The sequence below is a fragment of the Mastomys coucha genome, unplaced genomic scaffold, assembly GCF_008632895.1.
Source record: "Mastomys coucha isolate ucsf_1 unplaced genomic scaffold, UCSF_Mcou_1 pScaffold21, whole genome shotgun sequence".
NCBI lineage: Eukaryota > Metazoa > Chordata > Mammalia > Rodentia > Muridae > Mastomys > Mastomys coucha.
Window position 1 is genome coordinate 142,173,330 of NW_022196904.1, and position 6,353 is coordinate 142,179,682.

The 6,353-nt window shown below is 43.3% G+C and overlaps 1 long non-coding RNA gene across 1 annotated transcript; it reads right to left on the reverse strand.

The window, feature by feature from the left end:
* Positions 1-862: 862 nt before the first annotated feature.
* LOC116101039 lies at positions 863-3,444 on the reverse strand. Its single transcript, XR_004122771.1, has 3 exons — positions 3,260-3,444; positions 1,543-1,631; positions 863-1,347 (listed from the first exon to the last, which is right to left on the reverse strand). It is a non-coding gene; the product is annotated as an uncharacterized LOC116101039 (long non-coding RNA).
* Between the last annotated feature and the right edge of the window lie 2,909 nt (positions 3,445-6,353).

The following is a 6,353-nucleotide window of genomic DNA, read 5'->3' on the forward strand; positions in this document are numbered from 1 at the left end:
TTTTTAAAAAAACCAGATGTGCTAAGTTTTCATTCAAACTTTAGTCTTATACCCATATTCTGGAGGGAGAGGTGGAGTCTTTGAGTCACATGGCTTGGTAGAAGGTCTTTAGGTCATTTGTTGCAGTAAGTATTCCTTACAAGAGGGAAGTATAAGCCCCTGGTGGTGCCCTGTGCCCTAGACTTCTCTAACCTTAACCTCACCTTACAGGAAGAAAATCCCAATATCAGGCCACAAAACCTCACCAATCCCTAGTTTACCCCAAGATCAAGCCACAAAATCTCTCTAATCCCTAGCCACCCTGAATAGCTCCGCCCCACAAGAAGCCCTATGAAGAAGCCCCGTGTAAGTGAGTTCTTTGCTACTTCTCACCCGAGCAGAAGTGGCTGCCATCTGTGTCTTTCTCCATAAATCTCTTGTGTGAGGTTTGTCGTGTGGTGTGACTTTGTGGGATTTCTTAGCTCTCAACTGCAAGAATACTTTTTCCTTCCTGGCTGTAAGGCTTTCACTGGGGAAAGACCTCCACTGGGGCCTTTTCCCTCAGAGCTGTAACACTCACAGGTAGTTAGAAAAAGAGCACGTCTGGTCCTACCCTCTTTTCCCGGATTGACAAATTGTGGCTCACCTCAATGAGAGGTTCCACACTACTGTCTTCCCTTTGCTAAAATGTCCTCCCTAGAACTAAGGCAATGTAAGTGCTGGGCTTTTGAATCTTCAAATTGTGAGCAAAATAGATTGTGTAGCAAAAAATTGATTGTGTATCAAACTAGGTTGTGATACAGTGATCAACAGCCAACTAATACATGAAGTGTCTGCTTTGTAAGGCCCCAAATTCTTTGAGATCAAGGACAATGTCTTTTTCACAATGTTTACTTAACTCCTGCCCTGAAAAGAGCTTTTAACATATTAATTAAGCATTCAATACACAGTTATTGAGTAAACAAATGATTATAGAAAATCATAGTTGTGGCTATTTGTTCTTCCAACCCACCAAATCAGGCAAGGGAAATACATACACTTATACAGTAAGACTTATAGATGCCCACACAACAAAACAGTAAATGCCCTGGGGAGGACTTTTGGTTAAAATACACATTAAATTTCTATTTATTCAATAGATTATGATTTATCAAACTGAGTCAAATCACAAGATTCAGGGTGCAAGCAAAGGGTAAGATATTTCCTTATTTGTCAGGGAAGGGAGATCTTGGTTTATGAAAGCCCAGAAGGTGGAGGACTTCTTTGGGTTCCAGTGAAAGATGTTCTTTAGATTTGCTTAATTACATGGGTAGATTTCACTTGGATTTCTTTGAATGCTGTTTGGATGTTTTCTGGGCTCCTGTGTCCCTGGAAAACACAGACACAAGGTGGAACACTGAGTGAGAGGAGGCTAGTCATGCTTAGAGGGCTTAGACATTGTGTGACTCTGTTTCTCACCTCAATGAGAGGTTCCACACTCCTGTCTTCCCTTTGCTAAAATGTCCTCCCTAGAACTGAGGCAATGTAAGTGCTGGGCTTTTGAATCCTTTAAGTGCCACTCACCCATTGTCATCTTCAGGGCGGTTCTTGAAAAGTCTGCTAACACCTTCAAACAAGAGACCTGCCAGACCAAATGCAACTATGATTGGGACCTAGGAGCAGAGTAAACAGGGAACACATGAAAACAAGTTTGGACACCAACAAATTTAACTTTAAACTTAGCTTAATCATGGATGGTGTCTATGGCTTTGAGAAGTCCCCCATTGTCTCTCAGCCCAATTAGGGGGAAGTGCCTCTTGGAGTCTTTAAGAGGATCTTGTGTGGCTGCAAAAGGGGTTTTTTATTTTACCCCTCGCCATGAGTGATCCTCTAGGGAGGAGGTGTCGTTGCTTAGGTAAATTCTTTGGTCGTTTGCCCGGGTGTGGTCTGGAGTTGGTGAGACAGTGGAAGTGCTCTGGGTTGGAAGTGAACAGTGTTTGTACTGGGCATAAGAACACAGAGGAAAGTGAGGTGGAGGGAAAAGGAGGCCTGAGTATCATGAGGGAAGAAGAGGTCTGTGGAAAAAGCCTCCTGGCGCAGGTGAGACTATCTTCAGTGTTGAGTGGTTTTACTGGTCCTGGTGTACACTTCTACTGTTTCTCTGAACCTCCAGATAAAGCCAGGCCCAGAGGCAATCTGCTCACCTGGGACAGTGGAATTTTAAGGGGTTAGGAGGAGAAAGTGGGGCTTCCTTTTGGCCGATGAAAAAGAGCCAGTAAAGTGGTTCCTAGATTGAACTAACTCAGCAGAGAAGGAAGCCAGGGGGACTGTAAGCCTGATACTAGGTAGGTAGGAAGAGACTGGGAGTGTCCGTTAAAGCCATGAAACCACTGGAGATATGTGAATAGCTCTATGTCTGTATGCCATCATCTTCTGAGATGAGTCTGTATTAGCAGTGTCCTGATAGATAGGGAACCAGAAGAAAGACAGAGAACAGATTTCAAGTGCAACGATGAAAGATCTCCACATGAGGCATACTCAAGCAACTGGACTTTCATTGCTAGACTGGAAATCCACTTACACTGGCTCTCAGTAAGAGCCAACGATCTGAAGGCTGCTTGTAACTAATTCAAGGTAAAGATGAACGGCAGAGGATAACAAAGCTCGATATTAACTGATGCTGTTCAATTATTCCCTCCTGTCCCAAAGCTAATAAAGCTGAAAGGCAAACTGACTGTATCAAGTAATAATTATTGTGTCTTAAACACAATTTTGAGTTCTAGGCTATGCAATGAAACTTCTCCCCCTCTTCCTCTCCCTTTCCCTCTCTCTTTCTCTCCCTCTCCCCTCCCCCCCTGTGTGCTTAAGAGAGTATGTTTTTACATGCATGGAGAGGATTGGACTGTGTGGTATGTGGGTATGCCCCTCTGTGTGGAGGGGCAAGCTTTAGGAGAGGGGTGAGGAGTGGTGACACAGAAGAGGCTGTGGCTGCTTGTGCAGGTGGAAGGATTTTAATTGCAGGGAACACAAAGAGTTCATGTCACAACTTCTAGAGCATGACCCAGCTCCCTTCAAGCCACCAGTCTCTCTCCCTCTTACACTCAGACTATAATCCAGCTCTGTGGACACAGGGAGATAGCGACCCTGCAAAGAAATTCTTGTTTCTCATGGGAACCTTACCTCTTCACAGTAGCTGAATTTTCATACAAGTTTTCAAATCAGATGCATGCATCCATTCTTCCTAAGGCCAACAAACTGGACTAAATCCCTCCCAAGGGCAGTCAACCCACTGAGACTTTACCTTATAAATCAAAAAAGTTGCAGTAGACATCCTGAAGTTGGCACTCTCTGATCCCCTGCTTGGCTCTTTTATGACCTTAGGAGTTCAGGATAAAGCAGGATTTTAAGAAGTTTAGCAGAGTAGGATCAATTTCTGTATCACAGAACGCCAACTAAAGGACACAGAAAGTTCTTTATATAATGAACCTGAGGGCAAAATGAAACAACTTGCTGAATTACGTTTTGTTGGCAAATCAGTTTTAGTTAACCTTTAACTTATTTCTGGCTCTGAAGTTTAGTTTTGTTTTTCTCTAACAGAAACATTTAAAGGAAATGACCCTGGCTGTGTTTCATTAGCTTTTTTTTTTTTTCCTGTTTATACCAAAGCTACTTATCACATTGGTTTTGTTTCCTCATGACATTTGAGCCTCTCCTGAGATGGCCCAGTGAGTAAAAATAATCCCAGCAAGGACAGACAACTTGAATTTGATCCCTGAGAGCTGCATGGTTGAGGGAGATAACTGACTTTTGACATTTATACATGTGCCATGGCAAATACACCATATGTGTGAAAAACAAGTAAATGAAGTGTATGTGTGCACACACAGAAAACACATGAATAAATGGCATTTATTTATTTATGGAAATCTTATTTATTTTTATTTTATGTGTACAAGTATTTGCCCAACTGTATGTCTGTGCACCATTGGCATACAGTGTTCTTGGAGGCCAGAAGAAGGCATTTATCTTCCTGGGATTGGAGTTACAGGCTGTTGTGAGTTGCCATGTAGATGCTGGAAACCAAACCTGGGTCCTCTGGAAGATCAGCTAGTGCTCTTAACTATTAAGCCATCTCTCCATCCCCAGCTTCTACTGGGTGAGGGAACCCAGTAGGAGGAAAGGTGTCCCAAGAGCAGGCAAAAAGAGAGACACACCTACTCCCACTGTCAGGAGTCTCTCAAAAGCATAAATCCAACTGCCATAGCACATATCCAGGGGACCTAGTGCAGACTCCATTGCTACTCCAGGCTATGAACCCTGCTCAGTTGATTCTGCAGCCCGTGGTCTCCTGGTGTCCTTGATCCCTCTGACTCCCACAATTCCTCCTCTCCTTCTTCCTTGGGGTTGCCCTAGCTTCAAGGGGAGGGGAGACCTCCAGCCTAGACTCTCTCTTTGTAGAGCATTTGGTTCTAGGTTTCTGCATCTTCTATCAGCTACCAGAGGAAGCTTCCATAATGACAACTGGGCTAGGCATGGATGTATAAACACAGAACATCGTTAGGAATCTTCTAATTTATTTATTTTTGCCAGTTTGGTTTTACCCTAGGTCTCTGGGCTGTCCTGCTCATCAAGGCAGTGTTAAGCATGTCTCATGGTGAGGGCCTCAAGTTGGACCAGTCATTATTGGCCACTCCCACAAGTTCTGTGTCACCATTACCCCAGCACATCTTGCAGGCAGAACAGATTGTAGATTGAGGGTTTTGTGGCTGGATTGGTGCCCCAGTCCCATTACTGGAAGTCTGGCCTGGTTACAGAAGCCTGGTTCAGGCTTCCTGTCCTCCATTACTAGGAGTCTTCACTAGCTTCCTCTGCACTAGGTTCCCACATCCCTGCCAAGTGCTCTCTAATTCCAGTCTTCTTTCCCTGTATTCTTTCCTTCCATCCTTCTTCCCCAGCCCAATCCTTTCTATTCCCATCTTCACCACCCTCAGCCTACCCACAAAATCTGTTCTATTTCCCGTTCCCAGGGAGGTTCATGCAACCTCGTTAGAGCCCTCCTTGTTACTTAGCCTCTCTGGGTCTGTGAATTGTAGCTTGATTATCATTTATTTAGCAGCTAATATCCACTAATAAGTAAGTACATACCGTATTTGTCTTTCTGGGTCTAGGTTACCTTCTTCAGGATGATTTTTTTCTAGTTCCATCCATTTGCCTGCAGATTTCTTGTCCTTTTAAAAACAGCTGAGTAATACTCCACTGTATAAATGAATGAGCCCAAGAATTGCAAAGTCCGCTGTAATTACAAAAGAATCTTTTATTTGAGTCCAGATACAGATTACATGCTGTTCACTGACTAAGAGTAAGTGATTGCATGTGACCCCAAGCCCCGGGAAACACATGAGTTTATATACAAAATTGGGAATTCTTAGGATGCTTCAGAGTGAGGGGAGTGAAATGCTATAACCATTTGTTAGGGTGGAACTGAAGCTGGTAGGGGATTAATGGGTGCCTGTTTTGGTATTATCAGGAACTAATTTTATAGCTGGCCATAACTGTCTGTGACCTCTGATTACCTTTTTCTATGATTTAAACAGAGAGAGCTCTGGGTTTATTATTTCTGAGGCCTCAAGGACAGGCACCTGGAGAATTCAGCCGCTTATCAGAGACCCTGGTGACACTAAGACTGGGAGCATGTCTCTCATTAGCACTTGACTTCAGGAGATGTTTTCATTAAGAGGGGCTTTGAGGCAGTGCTATTTTAACACTGGCCTAAATTCTCTTGGAGCTGTGGGGGAGGGGGGAGGTGGAGTGGGAAGGGAGGTCTGTGCTAGCTGCAGCCTGGAGACCACTGCCTGCAGATTGCGCTTGCCTTGGGTGGAAGAGCTTTTTGCAGGGACAAATATACAGAACACTGGAGTTAATTAGATAGGATTTTTAACCACAGAGTGCTGATATTAGTAATTCGGGGGTCACTACGCTGGTTTATTTGGTTTATAACATTAGCTAGCTAAAGCATTTCTTTATTTAGTTTTTGTCTGGATGACCTGTCTATTGGTGAGAGTCAGGTATCTAAGTATCCCAATATCTCTGTGTGAGAATAATATGTGATTGAAACTACAGTAATGTTTGAAGTCTATTTTGTCAGATATTAAAATTGTCACTCCAACTTGCTTTTAGGTTCATTTGCTTGGAATATCTTTTTTTAGCCCGTCACCATGAAGTGATGTCTATCCTTAGATTTAAGGTGTGTTTCTTGGACACAGTAGAAGAGTGGATCCTGTTCTCAAATCCATTCTGTTATTCTGTCTTTTTACTGGGGGAATTGAGACCACTGGTGTTGAGAGATACAATGAATAGTGTTGGTTCATTCACGTTATTGTGCTGTTGTTGTTGTT